This window comes from Ambystoma mexicanum, chromosome 4q, assembly GCF_040938575.1.
Source record: "Ambystoma mexicanum isolate Mex_15411 chromosome 4q, UKY_AmexF1_1, whole genome shotgun sequence".
NCBI lineage: Eukaryota > Metazoa > Chordata > Amphibia > Caudata > Ambystomatidae > Ambystoma > Ambystoma mexicanum.
Genome location: NC_090928.1, coordinates 771,292,036 through 771,318,431, shown reverse-complemented (window position 1 = coordinate 771,318,431; position 26,396 = coordinate 771,292,036). Strand labels below are relative to the sequence as shown.

Below are 26,396 nucleotides of genomic sequence, written 5' to 3'. Positions count from 1 at the left end.
CTTCGAGCATTGCCCTATGGGCCGGCCCGAGCCTGAATACGAATCTTTTCCTTCTACATAGGTGACATGTTTCATCATTCCGAGTGACACTTAATTCATGCCTCTGCACTTAAGTCGATCTGATCTAAGTGAACTGTAATTGCTGAAGAGGATGCCACCTCCAGCAGAAACCCAGGCAATATCACTCTGCATTCTTCAACTTGCGCTTTCATTTTTTCTAATAATAATAGGAGCCCACAAGCCCTGCATATTTAATCCTCCAGGCTAATGAGCAGGACTGAACTCTAGCCAACAGTGCCCTGAGCAAAGGCAATATGGACACCCTCTCGCCAAAGAACCAAACTCCCACTCATTCCAAACTGTGCAGAATCATACCCTTGTACGTATTGGTTAATGCTGTTTTAGGCCGCCTATAACCTATCAAATTGACACAAACAGCTGACGTTTGTAATGATGATCGTTAAAACGTACATTTGGCCTCACCAAAAGTTGGGCAGTACCCCGACGGTAATTGCGCCCAGGATACCGCCTAACATAATTAGCATTACCGCAACTTGGTATGGCCCAATTTGAGCCGGATCACGAGTAGTGGTAAGGCAGTAAATCCCCATTCCCCATTGGGTCTATTGAACCCAATGGGGATGGGCGGCTCAATTATCGCTGGCGCAAATACCACCAGCGCTAATGGCGATGACAATGCCCATAACGCCGGCGCATTCACCTCCAGCCCGAACTGGGGGTTAATGCATTCAGGTAGGGCCATACTCGGATTGGGCAGAGTGGTAGTGTTACCGCCGCATTTTCTGGCTCCAACCAACTCCTGATGAGGCCCATTGTCACTCAGAATGCGGCTCACAGGCATTGCTTTGTAAAGTGGACTATTTACCAATATATTAGCACATGATTTCAAACCTCTAATTGGAATATCTCTAATAGCAATCAAAGTAAGACTTCCTTTCATTAAATTGGTGTAATGCTAATCGCAAAATAGCTGTTGCCAGGACAACTCAATTAAAATCTATTCTGCACAAATTCTTTCACTGGGAAGATAGCAGCCATCCCTTTCCCTGACATATAATACCATGATATTTAATGTTCCAATTGCGGTTGATATTTTCTGGAGATAAGGGAAGGGAGGATCTTCACTGATGGAGACAATAAGGTAACAGCACTCTAGTGTGGTGGTGCATGAATGCTGTTATTTGAAAATAAATACATCGAAGAGATAAAGATTGCGTTGCCTCTGTCAGTCACGTATGGTGCTGTGAAGACGAGGAGGAAGAATGTGTATGGGATTACTAACCTGACAGAGAATAACTATGACCCCCATGATCCCTCACCATTGACTAGGCTGGCTAGGACCGATGGCAGTTCCAATGCAAAACATCTGGATAGCCAAAGGTTGCAGACCCCTGCAATTGACTCTTCTGGGCTGGCTTGTAGTTTGGCTTTTACATAATCTCAGAAGCTTCCAGAACTCTCTGCAGTCACCATGATAGGTCTACAATCTTTTCAATAGGATTGGAAGTAACACATTATTTAGATTTTATCCTGACTAAAACTATATGATTGTGCTTGAAAAAGCTGAATAATCAACCTGAACTATTTGTACTCTGGTGCCTCTCGGAGTCATTCTCCCAGATACTGATTTAAACCCCAAATATAGGGCAAATGCAACCCATACTGAAAAAGTGACAAACATTTGAAATCACCCTGAGTTCAGTGGAGTTTTCCTGACTGAAAAATCAGTGACTGCCATTGCTGGTGGTTATCTGCTGCTCACTGCTTTTGGTTCGTGTGTTTGACGGACAGAACCTTGAGACTTGTGGATTGTTATGAAAAACCAACAAGGAATAGAAAACAAGTAAATGCTTCCCTAACCATAATATGAATACTGACATTTGTGATGTGGGCTATTTAGTGAAGACTTATAGGCCAAAAGGGGTTATTATGACGGCATAATGCCCCCACCGGAACTATTGATAAAGCCATAGCAGTAAATCGGATAAGGGCATGATTCCTGGGACCACAACCCGACCCTCACCACCAAAAGTTCTGTAAGGCTATTTTCAATTGCAAATTGGCTCTATTTTTTTCTCCTTTGTGCACTCTGTGCGAAGGAGAAAGACAAGTATCATATAAATGACTTCATACCATTTATTAAAAAAAGATTCCCAATCAAACATGGTTGCTGGTCAAAAATTGCTTAGCGGACGTGGCAGTACAAAAAAACAATACTCCATAATACAAAATGGCCGCAGAGCGAGAGATGCATGGCAGCCATTACACTTCGAGGTTGAAGTGCTCCTGATTAACCTTTGGTAGAGGGAGGCGGTGATAGTTGTGATAAACCTGAAGGTGTCTCCCTGACTAGTCCCCGAGGATCTGTCATCCAGGTGGCCAGGACACGGCCATCACTATTGGATCCAGTTTTTGGGGTGGACCAGTGAGGGAGGATCACATGGATGGGGGGTCCTCTGGGAGTGGAAGTGGGTCACCGATGGGTGAGATGCAGTATCCCCCTTCTTCTAATACCCTTTCCCCATCCTGCTTTATAGGAAGCCCAGAAACTCTACCCCCCCCTTTCTGACACAAACACTTTCACACACCGCAAAAGATGACGGACAAACACCAAAGCCATTTAACTGACGTGTCCCAACTCAAAGGTCAGGCAAAGTCAGGCAATTGACCAGGTTCACACACATCTGACGGCCCTTTCCCTTCCCCACGGGGATAAAAGGTGGAGCAGGAGAGCACAATACGAGCAAAGCAGACCGCACAATGAGAAAACTCTGCAGGCACGGAAGTTCAAGAGGAGGAGAAAGGCAGCGAGAACCGGACGGCTGACAAGGAGAGAAACAACCTTGCCCTTTCCAACCCAAATCCGCGAGACCCCATAGAAGGAATCGTAAGCCGGGTACAATAGCCCAAGTGTTTTGCAGCAGATGTCAACTGTACACAGAGTGTGCCTACATTGATAAGCAGGACAAGGAGAGACGCCTGCTACCGCGGTACCGGCCTTGAGTCCCGATACAAAGAAAGCCAAGGGGTTCATCACAGCCTGTGAGTCGAGAGGAGAACCGATAAAGAAACCACACTGGGTTGAATGAAAGTCACAAAGTGGCACATTGAGGAAAGTTCAAAGAACTGTAAATTGTTTAGGGAAGACCAGCTGCAGAGGGGTCCTGCACCACATGGGTGCTCACTCAAGAGACTATGGTTAATCCTGTGTTTGAAGGAAACTACTGATACCAGAAGGCCCTAGGGGAGCCACGTTCAAAGTGGTCATACAGGAATCTAGCAAAATCCCTGTACAGTTGAGAGTCTTTGACCGACAAACCATTGAAAATGCAAGGGAAGTGAATCCCACATCAAGAGAAAGCAAAAGGAATTGTGAAACGGTGAGAGTGAACCCAATGGAGGGATGCCAATAAAGTGGGGTGAAGTCTAAAGTCCCAAGGAACAGGGTGTTGACAAAAGTGAACCCAACAGATGGATGACCATGGCAAACTGTTTAAAAAGCATAAAGATTTGTGAGTGCCAAAAGAGAAATTGATTTGTGAAAAGCCATAGTAAACCCGACGGAGGGAGCCAAGAAGTCGAGAAGGGTCTAAGCCCGGGAGAGTGGGACCCAGGGGGGAAGGCATCACCCAACGTGCATTTGAAACCAACTTTTAGTTTTTTGTTTTTGGGGCACATCAGGTCCTCGGAGGCTAGAGACTTTTGTAGAAAAGACACTAAACCACCAAAGGTCCTGATTGCTGAAGTTCGAACTGTTGTCTCGTGCTGAGAACGCTCTAGCGTGTGCTGTGCTCAGGAGTCCCACCTTGTCCCATGCTCAAAACGTGGGGAAGGAAGACCCCGGCTACCACATCCTGACTTATCATTTGGGAACACTTCTGTCTTTCTTGTGAATCTTATCCCACACTCTTTTTGGTATTTAGCGTAAGGATTGGCAATAGGTTTTTCTTAGTATAAGCCCTTTTTATTTTGAGAAGTCTCCACTAGGACTGCCTTATTTTGATTTGATGGTCCTAGCTTGCTACCATCTTAGATTTAGGTTTAGATTAGACGTTTTTCCACCCTACCTATACAGTTTAATAAACGCCCTTGAACTGTGATCAGTTGTGTCTGTCTATTCTTGATACCAGGCCTTCCTTACATAGTGGACTGTGCACACTGGCTAAAGTGTCTCAGCAACTCTTGGGTATCCCGAATAGAACTATCAAGATTCACTTTTAAAGGCGAGAGTAGTTAATTCAAACTTCGTTGTTTTCTTTGCGTTCTAGAACTAATCATACTTTTCTAATGTAAACCACAAAACTAGACTTTTGAGAGGCCAAAGAATACAACCAGGTTCGGACGACGTACGATAACAACTTAGGAGCACAAATGAGTTACCAACTAGGAAAGCATCAGTTGAACGACAAGGAAGACTGGAAACTAGGTGACAACTACCTTACTGAACATGTCAGACATTATAAGCTAACTAGGTCCCCCACACTCGCATCTTACAAACAAAGACAACAAGGAAGACACTGAAATCTACTACAATCTGTAACAAACTACTCTCAACCCGGAAACCTCTCCCTAAAAAGAGACGTCTCCTCGCATCTTGATGCACATTCTGCTAGATACCCTGACTCTAGGAAGAAATCAACTTCTCTGAAATCACATGAAAACTATTGCACTTTATGAAAACTCGAGTACCTGATTTGGCAAAAATGTTTTAGCCCTTTTTCTATCTAAAATTGCTCCTCTTATTTTCCCTCCTTTCCTTAGCACCCGCTTCCCTTCCAGCCCACCTCCCTGCCACCGTCTCCCTCCCCTCTTCCTGCTGATGTGGCCTGAAGCGGCTAATTCGTCATGTATCTTTGGCCGTATTCTAAATCACCAATACAATAAAAAAGAATGTATAGCTTAATGGACAAGAATAGTGTGAACCATAATCCTTTTGCAGAGATGTATTCATTGTATTTTTGTGTCTTAAAAATCCATATTAACACTGTCGGGGATTGTGGTTAACATTGTGCTCACACTGTTTCTTAAAACTCAAACATCTCAACCTGCCACGTGCCCGAAACGAGCCATTTATCCAGTTCCCATTTGTCTCCATTCTGGCACTAGGGCTCAGTTTGTTGTACTTGAGCACTCAAGATGATCATCATTACGGTACATATTTTGTACAGCGTGGTGGTACCCGAAAGGCGAAGCAGGGGCTTCCCAGGGCAAAAGAACATCTCGAACGTGGGCTGCTGGATCTGTGGGGCCCAGTTGAAAGCGGACTGAAGAAACCAGAAGGTGATGAGTGTACTAGTAGATAGCTTAGTGAGCTAATCGCTCAACTTGGGTAACGGCCTCGCCTGCTCTTCGCAAGTAGGAACCCGAGCCGTGCTGACTCAACATTCTGAGATCGATTAATGGAGTACCATTAACTTAGGTAATAAGACCAACTAATATTACAGAACTTAGAAGCAGGAGAAATCCGGCACGAAGCAATGCATAAAATTTGGTCATATTATTATGGGTAGGGGGTGCAAAGAACATGGTCCCGCTCTCTCCCTGTCACACCCGTTTGCTACGGTTCATTTTCTTTGTTTGTTTTTTTGCAAACTTATACTACATATATTTTCCATTTTGAGCATAGAAAGGTATAGTGCCCTAGCCAGACGTACACCATCTTGGGTCTGGTGCTGAAGCTGGGATAAGAATGTAGGTCTAGTGTTTTCAAGGTCTGCACTAGGCCAGCGCCTTCCAAACAACGGTCTTCCACTAGTGGATGCATGGATGGTACTGTAGACAGGGCGGCTAATTATAGGTGAATTGTTTGCCTTCTGCAAATCAAGTTCCATTGGAATCCCCCTCTCACATTGAACGTACAGATGCCTGGCGAGAGGGTTAGCAGATGTTCCTGAAGGCCCTTGAGCACGCTGGCTACCCAGTAAAAATGATAATCAGGCAATTTTCCACATCACTTGGCAATTAGCCAAGCTTCATGCAGGTTTGGCTATCCAGTAAATAAGGCACTCCATACGTGACAAATATGAATAATGATTTGATAGCAACTCCAAGTGCCAGGGAATTCTCTCTCTTGGCTCATAACAAGTACCTCATTATATAAACGGCCCTGCTTCAAGCCAAAATAGATGCATTGCAGGTAGCGGAGACCCACGAAGAGCTCTTGCCAAACACGCTCCCCCGCTTCTCCTACCGCTCATTACGTGGCCTAAGGCAGTATTATTCCTCATCAAAAATCCATTAGGAATTGTACCACTTGGACATAAATTGATACATATCAGACGTGCTCATTAAATATTCATTGCGCTTCATAATATTGTACACAGAGGGGTTGCTCACTTAAATAGTTGCAGCTCTCTAGCAAACTTTACCTTGAGGCGAATTCAGGATTACTACTCTTGTTTGCAAGAGCTGACTTAACAACCCCATTGGCACATACGATGGAAACAAATTGAAACAGTGGCTCTCATAGCAAAAGGTGTAGATTAACAGTATGACTGTGCTAAAATACCTATAGATTGGCTCCCAACTAAATTATGTCCATGATTAATGACAACAAAACCCAAGCCTCTGGTCATCTTTAAACTCTGTGAGGCCTATAGAGCAATTTACAGTAGAAATTGGCAGATAGGCCAGGGGTGGAGCCAAATGGGGCCCAAGATTGCTGCCTTTCTGCAGAGCTCTGGGGAACGCCCCCTTTCCTGTTGAGCCTCAGAGTTTGCCTGTTCTTGGCCGAGGCGCTCGGTACTTCTCAGAGGGGCCTGTAGTGTGTGGAGAGCGCAGAGGCTAGTCCTGGAAAATTCAGAGGTGGCTAACGGGGGAGCCTGGGAACATTTTCAGCGTGTTGTAGCATAGCTGGTGCTGCAACGTTCAGTTCCAGTGTTGGTGCACCTGAATGATGGACAGGTTGATGGGGTACTCTCTTACTCTGACCACATGTCCCCTGGTTCTTAACGTATGGAGAAATGTGGGATACAACGCATGCCGGGCTTGCCGGGCAGACCCTCATACGGCTCCCAGGGTGAATCAGACAAGGACATGCTTAAGGAAATGCATATCAGAATATGCTTTCACAACGGTGCTGTGAGAGGCAAGTTTTAACCTTTATTCTGCCTTATAATACCTTTGCCATAGCTGATGGGGAAAACATGATGCAAAATGGGAATCTTTCCAGCCTTGTGGTCGTGCACAACAGAGGTTTGAGAGGTTATTTCACAGGGTGACTCCCATATTAATTCGAATGTATGTCATCCTAAGGTATATGGGTATTCACCACACATCCCTAGTATTTACATAGTCTCCAGGCAGTCTGGTGGATCTGAAGGGAGGGTGGTTGGTTAGATTAGTGGGGAGGGAGGGGAAATGCAAGATAGCTTTGCTACTGTTTTGATGGGTGCAGTTCGAAAGTACCAGAGTACTGTGTGCAGGTCTGTTTCTAGGTGGTCTTTGTCGAGGGTATAGATGCATTTGTGTCCAGATGGGAAACTAATGTGCCCATTGCGCTAGGACCCATTGGCTTGAGCAGTGGAATGTAAATTGACAGTAGCTATGTAGACTTCCATTGCTAGATGTCTGTACAGAGGGATTTTCCTTTGCGAGTGGCATAGCTGGTTTGCATCCAATGTGTTTGACCATGAAGGAGAGAGTGTTAGTGTTTGATATGATATGTTAAGTTATTTATAACACGCTTAATGCCCAGAGGTTTCTAAGCGTGGACCCGTTCGCATTCATCTGGGGTGCAAATGGTTTTCTTAATTTTACATCGGAAGATCTGTGCTGCTTGTGCAGCCCATCTACCAATGGGAAATGAAAAAAAGAAAGAAATATGACCACCACCAAATGGAAAAGGGACAAAATCTGGCGGCCAGACAGAGGAGCTCAGGGACCGGATCGCAATGCTCCGGTCCCGCAGGTAAGTAGAGGGGTGTAGAGGGGAAGCAGGACATTTTGGGTTGGGGGCAACAGGGAGAGACTACCTGTTGCCTCTCTGCAATGGAAAAAAAAAGAAAAAGGCCACCCGGTGAAGGGCCTCAGGTGGCTGAGATAGCAGGCAGTGATTGTGTAATCTCAGCCATTGTTCCAGCCACATGATTGACTGAGCACCCTTTCCCAGGTGCAAATGTTATAGATTCCTCACTCCATAGCCAAAAACCAATACCATTCTCATTGCCTTGAAAGGCATCTGAACTTGCTTTTTATCATGGAAATAGAGCTAAATGATGATTGCACTCATATCACAATGCCATTTCCACGGGATATAAAATATTCTGTAAAACCAAATCTGCAAAACAGCAGGAGGGATTGTTATGGTTTAGCTCATTCTTGTCGCACCCGTGCATTTCTTAGTTGGCATCAGACTGCAAATCTCTTCTCCTGTAGCACATCCTCATTTCGAATGTCTCACATTTCATGTTCATTATCTACAGGCCCCTTACCACCACGCTGCCATCGCAAATGTAGTCAGTGATTCTATTACATCTATCACAATTATCATTATCACCTGCTTGAGACCGACTTTGGATTTGAACTCCAGACTTTCCTTCTATCTGAGATGTGATAACCAATTTAGGAGACCTTCCTCAAACACCAACTAGTATGGGAACCTACACAATCAGCTGGACAGACACTTTCCTTCTATAGGAGACATGAAAACCAACTTTCGAAACTTACTCCAACACCAACTAGTATGGGAACCTACACAATCAGCTGGACAGACACTTTCCTTCTGTAGGAGACATGATAACCAACTTCGGAGACCTACTCCAACACCAACAAGTATGAGAACCTACACAATCAGCCGGACAGACACTTTCCTTCTATCATAGACGTAATAACCAACTTAGGAGACCTACTCCGGAACCAACAAGTATGGGAACCTACACAATCAGCGGGAAAGACACAGAGTTCATTTATTCTCCAATTGGTCATCGTGATTTGTCAAACTACTTTGCCCTACCTTGCAGTGACCATCATGCCTTTGCATCTAAATTCCTGGCATCCCACAACATCCAGGTTGTGGGCTACATTGACCCAATGAACAGAATTTCACCAAAACCAAGCTGCATTTGCGCAGAAACAGCAAAATTGTTGTGTTGGCTCCTGTGAGCACCATGGCCTTGAAACGGCGTTTAACTGCGTTTTGCAGCAACAAAAAGATGCCTGCACCGTCTTGCCAAGAATACATTGGACAGGATGGAACAAGGGGACACACTGAGGGAGTGTGCCAATGTGTTCTGACATATACAGATGGAATAAAGTGAAAAGACAGCACTGCTTTGCTGCAAACCCAAAATCCTCATTATAAAGGAAACTTTTTCACCTTTAAAAAAATGTTGCTCAGACACTATTTCCATCTGTTTTTCCTTAAACCACTGTGAATAATAAGGCCTTGCCATGCCCAGTATATCTCATTGTGCTTCAGCAAAACCAGACATGATTTCTGAATGACAAATCAACACTGAAAAATCAACAAAGAGCTTCACTTTTCCAGCACAGGAAAGCGTGTTTCATTTTCTTTACAATGTATCAAAGCTCAGTAGTTCAAAGAAACTCCAGCTATTTGTGCCATGTCAATTTCAATACATCTGTGCTTCAAACCAAAACTCCTGCATACAAGGAAACAACTATAGCTGCAAGACAGTGTGGGAATCAAGCGGGAGATGCAAAACCAAATTTACAAAAAAGAAATACCGGCTTTTCACCACACATGTAAAATGGGCTTTGAAAACTCAAGGAGAAAGGCCAGTTTTAAAAGTAAACTGTTGAATGAAAGCCTGCAATTATCTAGCAATGTGAAGGAGTTTGTTGCTGGGGAAAATACACACATGGGTTATTGTATTCAACTGGCTTGTTTAACTCAGGACCAACATATAAGAAAGTAAGACTGTTAACCTATATTGGCTGGATTTTGCAAATTCCAAAAGAAAAATAATAGGTTTCTGTTTGGGGGGGGAGGGGGTGCTACAAAACAGGAGGGCCTCTCTCAGCAGATACTAACACCCCAGTGATAATTATTAGGTTGGACAGAATCTAGTTTAGGCTGAACCCTCTGACAATGGGATCTCCAGGACAAGGAAGTGCGAAGTGGGGTAGGGACAATAAGCCTTCAATCCAGATGGAAAACCCCCCACCTTGCTCTCGAGGAAATGACAGTTGGTGGCAGCTGAAGAAAGAAAGAAATGGCCCAGTGACAGACAAAGGACTGCCATTTGCTTCCAAAGACTATTTATGAATAAAAATGTACAGACGTTTATTTCTGCAGCAAGACTTTGTAAAAATGTAAAAAGTTTTGGACTTTCAATAAGACATGGTAGAATTCACTGACCCCTTGGGAATGGAAATGGCAAAGAATCGGGGATTACAAGCAAAGTATCCATGATGCCAATGCACATGTTTATACTTGCATCCCTTATGTTAATCCACACATGTGTATGAAGTTTTGGAATTTTAGGCCTAAGCGTTCATATTCAAAATTACCAAAAAGTCTTAGAAGGGCAAAACAATGTCTCACGGATTGCAGAGTTGGAGTGCTATACTCTACACAAAATATGTAAACTGTGGATATAATTTGCAAAGAGATTTCAAATGTATAAATGTACCATGTGTGGCAAAATCGGATTTTGGCTAAAATAACTGTGGGAGGTTTTTGGACATTGTAAACTCGCACATTAAATCTGCACTCCTGCTTTGGAATCCAACGAGTTGAGAGCGAGGCGGAGACAAGCACCCCTGGCCAAGCCCGTCAGTTAGAGGTGTGCTTAGCTAAGCATGCCGAGCCATATACTTGGATGATGTTGCTGTGCATTATAAATAAGAGTCCCTGACAAGACTCTAGACACACACTCTTCCTGATTTTCCTGCGCTGGCGTTCCTGTTTCATTCATCCTGCTGAGTCCAGATTCCAACTACAAGGCCAAAGCATTGCTGACCCTACAACAGGGCCCACTGCAAAACCCAAGCAGTGCAGATCCTATTCCCAGCAAGTCCACTGATCCAGAATCAATCCACTAATCTCCCATTAAAAAGGGGAAAACTGTGGTATTCTTTGGGAAGCATCCTGAACCAGCCTGGCTTGCTGCCCACTAACTGCTTGCCCACTAACTGCATCCAGAACTACCTGGGTCATCCAATGACCAGAATTACCATCCGGTCACCCGATTCGCCCAGCTGTTTTTTTTCCCAGCTGTCCTTGGCCAGGTGTGCTGCAGTGTAGTGAACAGAACCTGTTGACGGTCCAAAACTAAAAGTGGACTGTAAGTATAAGCCCTACCCCATAGAAATCCATAGTCTGCTTTGTCTTGCATTTGTCATTATCCCACTCTCCAAGCCATCCTATCCTTATCCTGGTAACTTGTCAAAACTGTCAGAATTCTCTGTTCTTGCCCTTGATCTCCAAGCATTAGCGCCACTTTTCTCTTCATTCCTGTCTTGCATAGATCATAAATCATTAGCGATATTTTGAGTAAATAAATTAATTTTCCCTCAAGAAAAGGGGTACACTGCATGAAGGGTTACAACTGCAGCGTAACTTTTATATTCACGGGTGGCGTTCCTCTTTTCTTAGCCATTAACGGGGTAATTCATAGAATCCAGCGCACAAGTGGCGCACGCGGCTGGCGCACAGTGTGCACGTGCGACAGTCTGCGCCAGCCGCGTGCACTAAAATCCATTTCCGCACACAGCGTTTTCATGGATTTCAACATCCAAAACCAGCCGTGGCGCAGCGACCCTGCAGCAGCGCCAGTTACGCCCCCAACCCCTCCCTGTGCGCCATGCAAAGCGCACAAATCCTGTACATGGCGCACAGGCCATTGGACCAGCATACAGCCCCCAAACACGAAAACGCCTGTAAAACTCCCTGCACACCCCTCCAAATACATGTACAAACCGGCGCGGGGAGTTTCACACGCGATTGGCCCTGTGCGAGCGGGGTACATGTATCACTGGGGCTTGTGGGGAGTTTCACACGCGATTGGCCCTGTGCGAGCGGGGTACGTGTATTTCGGGGGTGCACGGGAAGTTTCACACGCGATTGGCCCTGTGCGAGCGGGGTATGTGTATTACTGGGGTTCGCAGGAAGTTTCACACGCGATTGGCCCTGTGCGAGCGGTGTACATGTATTACTGGGGTTCGCGGGGAGTTTCACACGCGATTGGCCCTGTGCGAGCGGGGTACGTGTATTTCGGGGGTGCGCAGGAAGTTTCACATGCTATTTTGCTGTCAGAGCTGGGTACGTGTATTTTGGGGGTGCGCGTGAAGTTTCACACGCGATTTTGCTGTCAGAGCGGGGTACGTGTATCCAGTGGGGTGCATGGGGAGTCCCACACGTGAATTGGCAGTGTGAGTCCTCCCAGGTGTCCCCTCTACCCCCTCCATGGCCCCTGCAGGCAGCCGACACCACAGGGGACTACCCTTCACCCCTGGTCATGTCCCGTAGGCAGCCCATCCACCATGGGCATGCCCCCCAGCCAAGCCAACTGTCACCTTGCAATATGATCACAAACTCATGTCCCCCAGCACCCCCACCCTCCAGCAGTGAGGGGCACCTGCCAGCAGGCCCCCACTCATGTCCCACTCATGTCCCCCAGCACCCCCCCCCCAGCAGTGAGGGGCACCTGCCAGCAGGCCCCCACTCATGTCTCCCAGAACCCCCACCCCCCAGCAGTGAGGGGCACCTACCAACAGGCCACCACTCATGTCACACTCATGTCCCCCTGCAACCCCACCCCCCAGCATTGAGGGGCACCTGCCATCAGGCCCCCACTCATGTCCCACTCATGTCCCCCTGCACCCCCACCCCCCAACAGTGAGGGGCACCTGCCAGCAGGCCCCCACTCATGTCCCCCTGCACCCCCACCCCCCAGCAGTGAGAAGCACCTGCCAGCAGGCCCTCACTCATGTCCCCCAGCACCCCCACCAGTGGGGGGCACCTGCCAGCAGGCCCCCACTCATGTTCCCCTGCACCCCCAGCCCCCAGCAGTGAGGGGAACCTGCCAGCAGGCCCCCACTCATGTCCCACTCATGTCCCCTTGCACCCCCACCCCCCAGCAGTGAGGGGCACCTGCCAGTAGGCCCCCACCCATGTCCCCCAGCACCCCCATGCCCCAGCAGTGAGGGACACCTGCCAGCAGGCCCCCACTCATGTGCCCCTGCACCACCATCCCCCAGCAGTGAGGGGCACCTGCCAGCAGGCCCACACTCATGTCCCCCTGCACCCCCATCCCCCAGCAGTGAGGGGCACCTGCCAGCAGGCCCCCACTCATGTCCCCCCCAACACGTCAACATGACCCACAATCATGGCCCTCATGGCCACCCAAATCCCATGGCACGCCACCCCTGCCCAAATAACCAACCAAGCATAACATACACCCCACATTGAAATGCCCATTACATGAAACAACCCAAATGGCATGTATGTACATCAACAAATGTCCATCACACACACACAATGGGTGCCAGTGAATTTGAAAACCCACAAAGTGACATGCATGAAACCAATGTGAGAATACCACACATTGAAGTACGGGAAAAAATGTATTGAACAAAAAATGTGGTGAAAGAAATTCAAAGAGCAAACAATGGACATAAGGAAAACAATGCAGAATGTCACATAATGATAAAAAAAGGAAATCAGAATCCAAAATATATGAAATCAAAAATGTCTCCAAAGTCTCCATCCAACAAAGCAAATCCAAACAGAAATGAAAAAGTAAAATCCATTGCTCCATGGAAAAATCAAAAAAGAAAATGCCGACAAATCCACACTCACAACTATTTACAAGGATAAAATCCTGGGTCCATGAGCCCAACTGTCCAAATGAAGCCTACAAAAATACACTAACTAATGAAGAACTATATACAAAAATGTGGGGTATTGTCAAGCGCCACAAAAAAAATTAAAACAAAAATGAAACCTAACACTAACTATTTACAATGGCAGCGGGCTAGTCCGACGCCTCACTTTTTGATGCCCCGGGCAAGGGCATCATCGAACTCCCGCTCAATGTCCTGGAGGCGGTCCTCTTCCATGGCCCTGAGGGTTTGCAGGGACGTTGACATTTTGACCTCCAACTCCCTGCGAATTGCCTCGAGGCACTAGGCCCGCATCAGTGCCTTCCGCATGGAGTTCTACGCCCTGACCATTGTGAGCTGTGCTTCTTCCGCCCGCTGCCGCTCCGCATCTATGGCGTGGCCCAACCGCTGCCACACGGAAGACACTTGCAATCCTGGGTCCTCCTGCCCTCTGGCCGATGCCTGCCCCTCCGATGTTGAAGGCCCTGAGCCATCATTGCTCCCACCATGTTGCTGCTGCTGCTGTGCCTGTGCCTGCTCCCTGGCTCATGATGCCTGCACGTGCTCCTCCGGCTGGGGTGCAGTTGTCGTGGTGGCCACCCCTGCTGGACGTCCGACTCCCGACTGTGGCAGGGATGTGTCCTTCACCAGCCTGGCCGCTGGGTCAGAGGCAGCTCCACAGGGTACCCAGGTGATACATGGGTGGGAAGATGGCATGGAGGACGACTGGCGCGTAGGGGGTTCAGGTGAGGAGGGGGTCGCAAGAAGGTCCAGCACACGGAGGAATCCAGCACTGGTGACCCGTCCCAGTAGGTCAACGCGGTCAAAGAGGCATCCAAGATGACTTGCAGTGTCTTCACGAAAACACAGCAGGTCACCTCGCATGCCCCTTTGACGCAACGCTATCCCAGCCAGGACAGGCTCAACCCTGTCCCGGATAGCCACGTCCGCAGGGAGAGGAAGGCCAGTTGTTGTGCGCCCATCCCCTCCCTGAAAACGGGTCTGGACATAGGCATCCCTGCTGGTGCCGGATGATGCAGTCACAGGGACAGGATTACACACAGGCACCTCCGTGGCGGCCTGTGCTGCCTCCTGCCCCCGCCCCTGCACTGCACCACTGGCACCAGTGGAATCCCCACCTCCAGATCCCGTGTGTCCCTTCCACGGCCTCCTCCTCCTCCAAACCCCCCACCAACCTGGATGACTCCATGCCATCTTCCTCCGTCGGACCCTGTGGGGTCTCAGCTGCCCCTTCTGCTGCCTAGGAGTCCATCTCCAACTTCTGCCTCTTGGACCTACCCTCGGCAGCTGCAGCCTGGGACGCGGCACCAGACTCCTCACTCCCCGAAGAGATGACAATCTGGGAGGGGAGCCGGGCCTTGCGTCTTGGCTGGTGGTGCGATCCCTGCCGCCATGCTCCACAGCACCCTCTCCGCCCTCTTCATCAGTTGACGCTGCAGACAGGGAGAGATAGAACACAGGCATCAGGGCACTGTACAATGGACTGATACACACATGACAGTTGTACATGAGTGGCAGTGTCTAACTTCAGACATGGCATCACACTCCCTAACACACGTGTCATTTCTACTCCCCCACATGAGCAATTCCACAGCAATATTGCACCAGGCAGCACCATCCATACGCATACAACAGCATCAGCATCCGAAGGTGAGCCTGACGTCACATGAAACACGGGGAGTACACAACACATGCACACACACCAACACACTTACATGCATGTGTACATGTCCACCGGGCCTTGTCGAGGGTTCTGGACCTGAAGTCCTCCCAGCGCTTCTTGACATGTTTGATGTCGCGGACTGCCACCCCCTCCTCGTTGATGGCAGTCACGATGTCCATCCAGATCCTGGTCCGTCCTTCATAGTCGGCGAACAAACTTCCAAAGAGGGCATCATGCTGCCCCAGGACTTGCTCCACCAGGACACCAACTTCCCTGGCACTGAAGCTGGTGGCCCTCTGCCTCTCTGGCTGGGGGTTGCCAATGGTGCCAGATGGTGTTGTGCCCAACATGGAAACCCCAGAGGCAGGTGTGGGTGGGCAACTGGGTCCTGGTGCTGGGCTGTGGAGCGATGGTATCCCAGTCGGGAGTCTTCAGTTCCAGCAGGGGTGGTCACAGCAACTGCACTCCTGGCTGACGTGCAGGCAGCAAATAGCAGGGCACGTGGGCAGCAGGCAGGCAGGCAGCAGCAGATGGCAGGTGGGAGTGTGCTCGGGGCTCTTGGGGGCAGTCATTCGGCCTTCTGGACAGGAGCGTGGTCTTCCGTGTGTTGTCGCGTGGCCAGCTTGATACGGAGTGATTTGCCACGTGAAAAAATTGCACGTCAGCGTGTAATTTGAGGAAAGGCCCTTACCGCGTGAGCGCGTCTGTGACGTTACGCGCGCGGGTGTTTCACTCGTTACGGATGCATAGTGAATCAGCATGTGAATACACCACACGTACGCAAATTCATTGGACCAAAGGCCCTTAAGCGCGTCTGTGACATGACGCGCAAAGGCGTTTCCCTCAACACGGGTGCATGTTCATCGTACATGTGCAAAAACTGCACGTCCGAGTGTCAGCTTGTGTAATTGGAGGGAAGGGCCTTAGCGCGTACACGCATAAGTGACGTTGTACGTGTGGGCCGATTGAAAAGGTACGTGTAGCATGCCATTTTCTTGAACATGCTTTTTCGTGGAGAGCGAGTGGGTGAATTTTGTACTTCTAGTCGGTTCACACGCAATTACTTCACAACATTTCAAGTTCGTACTCCCTGTTACCTCTGACAGCGTTCAATTCTTATTTTGGCCTGTTTCCTCAAACAGCATTCACTTCTTCTTTTATCCTGTTTCCTCAGACAGCTTACAATTCTTCTTTTGGTGGGGGTGTTGCCAACGCGCACGCGTGTATCTTTTTCACGTTCTTTTTCCAGGCATACGGTGAGTCGCGCACGTATTTACCAACTGTGCTTGCCCCGTGTGTCGCGTACCCCTTCAGAGGTCAGTGTAGGCTGCGTGTATTACGTGTACGCTTATTTTTGTGTTTCCGGGTGCCACAGTGTAGTGCGTGTTCCTTTTTCCATGCACGTGGTCCACAAGGGGTTGCGTGCACGTTCATTTTTGTTTTCGGGGTGCCTGTGCGTTGCATGACCCGTCATCTTCCCCCAGGGGTCACATACAGCCTTGCTAGAGCACTAGGGTACGCATTCCATCTAGTACCCTACCCCTTTCACCCCCAATTGCCCAGGAAAATGGTTTACTGTTACTCCCATAAGCACAACAACATCAGTGCCATGGGTGGGAGGTGACCAAGCGGCAAGGGAGGCAAAGGTGGCTGACCTCCAAAAGGTGGGCGTGGTGGGCGCGTTAGGGGACATGGCCAGGATTTGCAGGGTGCCCCTAGACCCCTGTGTGTGGTGGACCAATCAGGGACACCCATGCCCCCCCATGGCTGTGTGAAACGTAGCTGACACCATCCCAACTCAGCCCTTGTTGGACCAGCCCATTTTGCACCAGAACCGGCACAGGATGACTCCCAGGCTGACTTCCAGGTCAGCAAGTCTAACCACGTGTGGCGGTGCAAGTTGCTGTCACCAGGCCATGTGGATCTGGGACAGCAATGTCATCTGCTGCCCCAAGTAGGCAGGGTGGGGAGGCTGCAGGGGCAGCTGCAGCTCTATCCACCCCAGCTCTGAGTCTCCCAGCCAGGACAGTGTCGGTCCAGGTCCATCAAACCGACGTTGGCCCTGCCAACATCACCCTGCAGCCAATGCCTGCACCAAGACATATGGTCATTGTGCATTCGCACACTCCTAGTACCCAGTCCACCGGCGCTTCTGCCCCTACTGACCAGAGAGGCGTAAGCCACTCACGATCCACACCACATTTGAAAAAGAAGAAGGGTGCTCTGGCAGTACAGGCTGAGACCACAGACACGGCTACACACTCCGGCACGTCAAGGAAGCCTACCTTAATGACGCTGAACTTGATGCACTTGTGGCCTATGTGTCAGCAAATAGCCGCAAAATGGTGGTGACTGCAGGGTGCAAGACCACAACTGGTCAAAGTAAGGCACACTGGCAGACCATCGCCGACATCATTAGTGCCCTTGGATTTGAGAGGTTGCACAGCTGATGATTGCTACAAGCGGTGGAAAGACCTGAAACGCAGAGCAAAGAACAAGCTGGCCTCAAATCATGCCTCTACTCTGGTGACTGGCGGTGGGTCTCCACCAGAGGACAACCAACTCACTGAACATAAGTCTATTGCTGGAAGCTTCATCACAGAGGAACAGATCCAAGGCGTGGGAGACCTACCAGATTACAACGCATTGTCCGGTGAGTGCCAATGCATGTGTGTGTAATCCATGTGTATGTTGTTTGGGTGACGGGTTCTGATTGAGTGCCTGGTGAGGGTGTGTACTCCTGAGTGGTATGGGTCACCCATGTGCTTCCTCCAAAACATTCACCGGCCTTGAATTTGGGTATGACAGTATCCCTTCTGCCCACAGTAGCCAATTAGCGCAACATTACTACAGTTGCCCTTGAACTGTCATCTTGCAACAACATTGTTCAGATTTTTTCAGGGTTCATTCAGGCTGATTGTTTCAATTCTCCAATTTTTGCAACGCATTTATCAGCCCTAATGCCACATATGAGACATGCTTCTGTCATTGATTACACCACTCATTGGGCCGCATTTGTTACCTTGTCATGTGAATGATTAGACCATTCAGGCTGATTGAGTATTGGCCTGCTCACATTGATTTTTGGTGCCTGTTTGAATTTGGTACATGATAGTTGTTTCCTGTCATGTTGAAGTGACCAACCATTGATGTGTACATCTGCCTCTATTATTGTACACTGGATCTGTTGCAGTGTGTGGCACATGCGTATTTTGTCACACTATTTTGCATTTTTCATCTCATCATGTCCATCTCACATGGATGGGTGACAGTACTCATTCACTGACATATGTCTGTACTTGTCAAATGTACCATGGCTATGCTACATGCCATCTGTGTGCTGGCATGTGTAATGTATGTATATTGGACATGCCACTCACAGGCTAATGTGTGATGCCAGTGCTACCCAGCATGCAGCAAATGTGTTGCTTTTCCATCTTGGTGTCATCAGCGTCTGCTTTTTGCCTCCCCTTCCAACTCATTGACAGTGCATGCATGCCAGGGTTATTGTCATGTGGGACATATGTATATCATGTACTGGATCTCTGGCTTGTCACGCCTATGTGTGTGCTATGGTGCTAATGCCTGTTTCCATTTTTTGTCTTTCATGTTTTTGCAGGTGATGACGCACTTGATGCTGTTGAGGAGATGGTGCAGACCCAGGAGGAATCTCTGGCACGACCGGGCACCAGTGGGGGACGTGGTGTGGTGGTGGGTGAAAACCCAATCTTACTGCAGACCATACTGTCCAGGGGTGTCTCTGGGTGCACATCCCCAGACCTATATTCAGGTGCTGAATCGGATGATGAGACTTATGTGCCGTCGCAGATGAGTGTTTCTGGCAGGGATTCTGTTCTGTCCAACCCACCTGCACCAGGGGTAGAACCCTCTATGGGGATGTCAGTGTTGGTAAGTCCGCCTTTGGCGGTTATGGATGCAGGGTCACACTCCACAACATCTGATCCTGTTCCTGGGCCAGCAGATCAGAGGGGTAATGCAGTCTTCCAGCCTCAGGCAATGCCAGCACAGCAAGGTGCAGATCGCGGTTCATAGTGATAATGTCCAATTCAAAAAAGTCAAATACAAAAATGTGGAATTTTTTTTTTTCGAATGTGTCATTTTTTTTTTTTGGGTCCCCCCCCAGCCCCCTGTTTATTTTTACTACCCAAACCCCAAAAAATATACAAATAAAAAAAAACACATTCTATTTTTTTTTCGACTTTTTTGCAGTCGACATTATGACTGCCACCGCAGATCGCCTTGCCCCAAACAGGTGTGATGCCCGCCGACGTGGTTGCCGTACACCACCAGGCAATACTGTATGGAAAAACACCATGTACAGTATAGCAGCCCAACAGGGAGCATCGGTTGAAATGATGGCTCAGGCAATGGAGAGGGTGGCCACTTCCATTCTCCCCCCTGAAAGGCAGATGGAGCAACAGCAGCAGGCAACAGACTCCATTTGCCAATCACACAGGGAAGACATGTTGGCGTCCAACAGGGACCGAAGGGTGGCACTGGAGACTCTGCGCAAAGCCATATCTATAGAGTCACAGGGCCACAGGGAAGCCCTGAGGGTAGAACTCCATAACCTCAGGGAGACTCTGGGTGGACTTGAGGCTTCCTGAAATTTAAGGTCAGAACAGCAGCTGGAGCAGCTCACACGTTCGCTCTCAGCTGAGCTGCAGGCAACTCGGGAGGAGATCCAGGCATCACGGGAGGCCATGCGTGCAGAAATGCAGGCAACCCGTCAGGTGCTACATGGGGATCTCCGTACTATCATCCTCCAGAACGAGACCTTCCACACCCGCATGCTTGCTGCCATGGAGGACCATACCAGGGCTTTGCGTGGGCTGCCTCCCATAGCACCACCACCTCCTGATGCAGCAGCAGATGGTGATGAGAGCGACAGCAGCACTCCTCCCACACTAGCGTAGCCGTGCAGGCCATGAGCCCATGGAGGTATTTTTTTTTCTTGCAACATCCACACAGGTGGCTGTTGGTGTGCACCCTGTCCTCAAATCTCCTGGGTGGCCTGCCCCTCCCTGGCCCCCACATGGCCATTTTTGATTTTTTTTTTTTACAGTGTGTTGCCTTTTGTGGCTCCCGTGGGCATCCACTGTGTATTCCAGCTGGGCACATGCAGGCTTGTCCTGTGTTTGGGTTAGATGCTTGGGTTCCTGACACACACACCCCTCCTGCTTCCCTTTCCATGGGCTTGCAAAGGGTGTGACCAAGTGACAGTGACTTACACAGTGACATTGGGCACCCATGAGCTGTGTGGGCAGTCTGTAGTAAAAACTGTGTGTACATCCCTAGTGGGGATTGTTGTATTGAACACTGCATGTTGTATTGATATGTGCTTGTGCATCCATGTCTTCCTCCTTATTCACAGGTACCTTCTTCATGTCTTCACAAGGGCGTCTCCTTTGCGGATGCAGTTCATGTTGTATGCAGTACACTGACACATTTGCCTGACGTCAACACTCTGCAGTTGGAAGGGGTGGTTGTGCTGGCTTGTTCAGATTGTAAAACTTGCACTACTTTAGTTTGGTACTGTCATATTTTGGCAATATTTCATCCTGTGTTGCTGTATTGTGTTGCTGGTAAGTATTTGGTCATGTGTGCTGTTTGTTATTGATTACTGGGAGAATACTGTCTGTGGCCTGTTTCCATTTGGGACAGTGCACTTTGTGACACTTGTGTCATGTGTTGTGCATTCCTTTGTTTGCTTTCACATTGCATGACATGCCATGCTGTGTTCGGTAGCAGAGATGGGGAGGGGTTGGGTGACATGGCACTGTTTTCATGTTGTATTTTGCAAGGGGGTAGTCATTCATGCAGCATGAATGTGTGTCTTTTTGTGACCCAGCATTGGTTGTCTTTCGGTAGGTAGGGATGCACACAATGTAACACTTCCAGGTGACCAATCTCAGGCTGGTATGGTTGTGACAGTTGACTGTCACTTATGTCATCATCATTGATTGTCAGCTGGTATGTACCAGGGCTGAGTTCACTCCACAGGGGTGTGATTTTAGTTGAAGTAATTGGCCACCAGCTGCGTATGGGCTGCCTCACCACGTGCCCTTTGCCCTCCTATGCGCAGCGGCCGTGCATGTGGTTGGGGATGTGGGGGTACCACCATGTCCACCGGCAGGCCCCGGCAGGTTGCAACATTGTGCGGGACACATGCTGCCACTATGATCCTGCACACTACTGGGGGCGCGTATAGCAGCTGCCCACCAGAGCGGTCAAGGGAGCGAAAGCGTGACTTGAGCACTCCGAATGTGCGCTCCACTATGCCCCGGGTTGCAATATGGGCTGTGTTGTATCTTACCTCGGGTGGTGTGGTGGGGTTCCGAATTGGCGTCGTCAGGTGGGTGCTCAGAGGGTAGGCACTGTCCCCTGGGGAGGTGATGATGGGTATCATTAGTGGGGTAGTGACATTACTTAGTATCTGACATGCATGCATGTGCAGTGGCATTTATACTCACCAGGCAGCCATGTATTGCCATGCCGACCAGCTTCTAGGTCCCGGTTTAGGGTTGACATTCTGTAAATGAAACTGTCATGGGTGGACCCTGGATAGTTGGCATATGCTGAGGTGATGATTCCCTTGGCATCACATACTACCCGCACGTTGATGGAATGCCAGTGCTTGTGATTTCTATAGATGTGCTCAGTTACCCTGGGAGGACGTAGAGCCACATGGGTGCAATCAATGGCACCTAGCACTTTGGGGAAGTGTGCCACCCCATAAAAATCTTGTACAGCAGCCTGCCTTTCTGCGGGTGTTCTGGGCAGGTATATGTGCCTGCGGACTGATGGGCGTGCAGTCATGATGGCCAACACCTGGTGTAGGCAGCATGACTGCGTGGCCTGTGACACCCCCCCCACTATGGCACTTGTCCGCTGAAATGAACCAGTGGCCAAGAAGTGCAGTACATTGGGCACCTTTTCCAAGGGGCTCAGTGCTTGGGAGCACAGGGTGGGTGATGTGAGGTCATCCTCCCACTCACTCACCAGGTCGAGTATTATGTGAGGTGGAAACCTGTACCTCTCATACACCTGGTCATCAGGCATCCCAAAAAGGCTGGTCCTGGATGTAAAAATTCTGGGCCTGACTATCCTCCTCCTGTGGTGTCCCACGACCACTGCTGCGAGGAACGGTATATTCATCGTAGCGTCTGAGCTAGTTTGTTGTTTGCGCGCACTTTTATGCTGCGCGGGTCCGCGTACCCCTGCTTCCTGCTGGCATGTGTGTTTCCGGATTAGCGCGTCTTTTTTGGTGCACGCGTTTGCCCTGTTCGATTCCATGAATACGTGTTGTAGCCACGTGTGTGGGCATTCCGAGCATTTGCCTCCTGTACTTCCCCCGTAACGCCCACATTTTCACGCGTTGTTCCCCATTCTGCGTGTTACGCCCCGTGTTCGCCTACTTTTGTTTTGTGCGCCGCGCTATGTGCGCTTTCGCTGTGCGCGTAGCGCACGCTGTTTGATGATGTGTGCGCCCGCGTGCGCCACACAGAATTTTAGCACACATCCCAGAATTTACACACGCATGGACTTCCATGAATCGATGTGCGTGGATTTCGTACGCTTGCACTGTGATTTTCGCACTTGCGCTGCGATTCGCATGCTTTCGCACGCTTGCGCAGAGATTTTCGGCACACATTTATTCCATGAATCGGCCTGAAAATCTAGTTTAAGTAGAACTAAACTACCTTTCACCTTTGCCTTTCACTTTTAAAAACCGATTTCTCTTTTTTACTGCTATATTTTCCTAAAAACGAACCTCACTCTACATTCCAAATCTCTCTCAATTCACCAGCTAGAGACCTATTTCCACCTCAATGTTGTACCTGTGATATATATCGGTCCCCCAGCCCAAAAACCGCATTCCAAGTCAGGGTATTTCACCCCTGTTTTTATTAAAAATCGTAAATGTACATGGAAATCGAAAGGAAATGCAACTTTTACACGTATAATTTTGCTGCCATCCATTTTAAACTTTCCACTCAGTTTTCAATTGTATGTTATTGGTAATCCATTGCTGCTGATTGTTAGTGTCTATGCATTGTTGCTTTAGTGAGAAATTGTATTTACCTTAAAGTTTTAACCTCACATTAATTATTTATTTGTCCATTCCGAGTGTCATTTCATAACATTGCAAGGGGTTTAAAATCAGTTTTCCACTCTTATTTGGTGAGGGAAGGTCGGATTTGGATTCCGTTTCTTGCCTCTTATTCCTGATTACCTGCTTTGTCTTTCTATCCATTCAGAATTCAATTATTTGTGGGTTGAGGGAACATTGCCTAGGGTAATCCTAACTTGGGTACTATCTTTCCTAAATCAAAAAGTGCTCCTATTCCCTGGTGTTTTGTATAGGTTCCACTAGAAGGTTAAACCAAGTGTATTATTACATCCTCATTGTAATTATCACCCCATTGGTGATTGCTGCCCCATATTAAAAATAGTATGATTTCTTTTGATTTTTAAAATAAATAAATAAATATTGAATTTACCAACCTGCCTGGTTCATGGTCCATAGTGACTCGGGGTAATTGAAAAGGGGGTGTGATACGAGTGGTGTACCATCTCAAATTGAATGTGTATTAAATAAGGAGAAAAGTATCTCAGCTGTGCACTACATACTAGGCCGAGACCGAGGTGTGTGTCGCCTGATTGAAATCCTTAACAAGGTCCACAACAATGTCCCTAAACCCAACTAATTTCAGCCATGATACTACATTATTAGATGCAAGGGGGACAGGGCCTAACAGTGCAGACTGGATTGCTCCCATTGGTGGAAATCCCAGACTAATTTACATATGTGTGGTCCCCTGTTGCAGTGGCCAGATGGGCTAGAAAAAAGTGGTGTGGAAGGTTTCCCAGTGCGCTGGCATTGGTTACGATTCATTCATACAAAGAATAAGGTTGTCCCATTAACTCAAGTGTCCCTGGAGACACAAATAGGAAAAAGAGAAAAAGTGTGAGACCTCGGGATACATCTGAAAAAATTAATTCAAAAACTTCTTGCATAGTAATTAATATTCATTCAAATACGTCTCATCAAAAAGTTTCCCTCAAAAAATATAATATGAAATAAACATTCGCTTTTGTTGTCGATTGTGGACACGGCTGATCAAATTGTATGATGGTGTTGTATTTGCTAATAAATTGTCCCACAAAGAATAACGTGGATGTATTATTTATGTTCTAATGAAGAGGGCCTTATTGAGTAAATGGAGAGGGGGACCTTCTGTTTGAAATTTTACTTAATATGCCACCAGATTAGGCTGATGTAACCCCTTGCTTTCTTCACATTATTTACATCAGTTTAGTGGCTTTTCCCTTACATCTTTATAGCTCTGATTAACATGGTTATTTGATATTTTACAGCTATGTTTGAGTTGGGATTTGTGTATGTTTATTTGGAATAAGCTCACCTTATCTGGCAGAATCGGGACATCCATAGTTTATTGGGTGTTAACATTTGAAACATTAGCTATTTCATGCCAACGTGAGGGCAACAAAATGGCCACTGTGAAGATCTCAAGTTCAGCGTTTTAGTTAAAGGTCTAGTGTTTCTTCGAAAGCAGTATGTCCTGTTCCTTTAGGCATTGTGCCTGTCCTTTTCTACTTCAAAAAAGGACAGTTTGCACTAAGTAGTGTTGATGTTGGTTTCACGGCAAATCTTTTGCAGTCATTTGTCTGTGTGCTCTATATGCCAATGGGTGCCTACATACCCATTGGCATAGAACTTTATTATTTTGCGCATCCACCTTTTTGTGTTTGAAAGTTACAATGAGAATGCAGATTTTGGAAAAAATCAATTGCTGAATGTTTTCTCTTTAAAATAATGAATTGCTCTAGATATTCAATCACATTTTTCGGGATTGTTTTTGTTTTGTTTATGGGATTCAATTTGATTTTTATCTGCAGAAGAACATGGAATACCTACTTTGCCTCAAGATAATGATCCGGTGTGGCTCAAAGGCCTGATTGTTCATAGTTGGGTAATTTGGCGATTTATTCAATTAATTTGTGGTGGACCAATTATCACCTTGCAAGAGGACTGGGTTTATTTATTTTCTTGGTCATATTTCATAGGAGCCGGAGATTCGTTATCTCTCCTATGCGCATTTTTCATGTGGGTGTGCATGCAAGATAATTTGTCTTGTTTTTGATTTCACACTCAGTTTTAAAATGTTTAATGTCTCAACAATTACCTCTCTCATTCAACCTTTTTTTGTGTTTCATGTTAACAGAATATTGCCCTGATTAATACGCGGCCATAAAGCCATTGTGTCAAAATCGATAGTATTGGTTTTTCAATGACATCCTTATGTGTTTTTGGGTTTCACCAGTATTTCCTTGTATTTTCCTCGATTTGTGATGATATGTTAATTGATTTGTTACTTCAATATTAACACGCTTTAAAATGTATATTCATTGGCGTCCATATTTTGCTAATTTCGGATTTCTTTACTTCCTTCTTTTTCAAATGAGTATACATAATGTGTGTGTATAGACATATATTACATGTGTTTTGTGAGTTTAAGGAGTATTTAATTTGTTGTTATTATCTTGTTTATTAGCCTAGTTATCATGTTGTCTACATTTACACAGGTTTTGTGGATTAAATAATTCAAAGTATACTTTATTTTGATATTGTTTGAGAAATCTTTTTTGTAGAGACGTGCATGAATGAGTATTCATTACTATTGAAAAAAAGTTTGAATTCTTTTTTTTTCAGACTCATCTAGAGATCTCACGAGTTTTAAACTTTTTGTTAAGATTCATTTGTAACCTTCCACTCCGCACATGATTTGGCTATATGAAAGCGCAAAGGCCATGCCCCCTCAACAAGTCCAGCTCTCGTACCAGACAGACCTTCACA

The 26,396-nt window shown here is 47.4% G+C and overlaps 1 long non-coding RNA gene across 1 annotated transcript in view; it reads right to left on the bottom strand.

The window, feature by feature from the left end:
- Positions 1–26,396, bottom strand: part of LOC138467109 (uncharacterized) — a 1,381,370-nt gene that overhangs the window by 378 nt on the left and 1,354,596 nt on the right. The gene's annotated exons all lie outside the window — the stretch shown is intronic.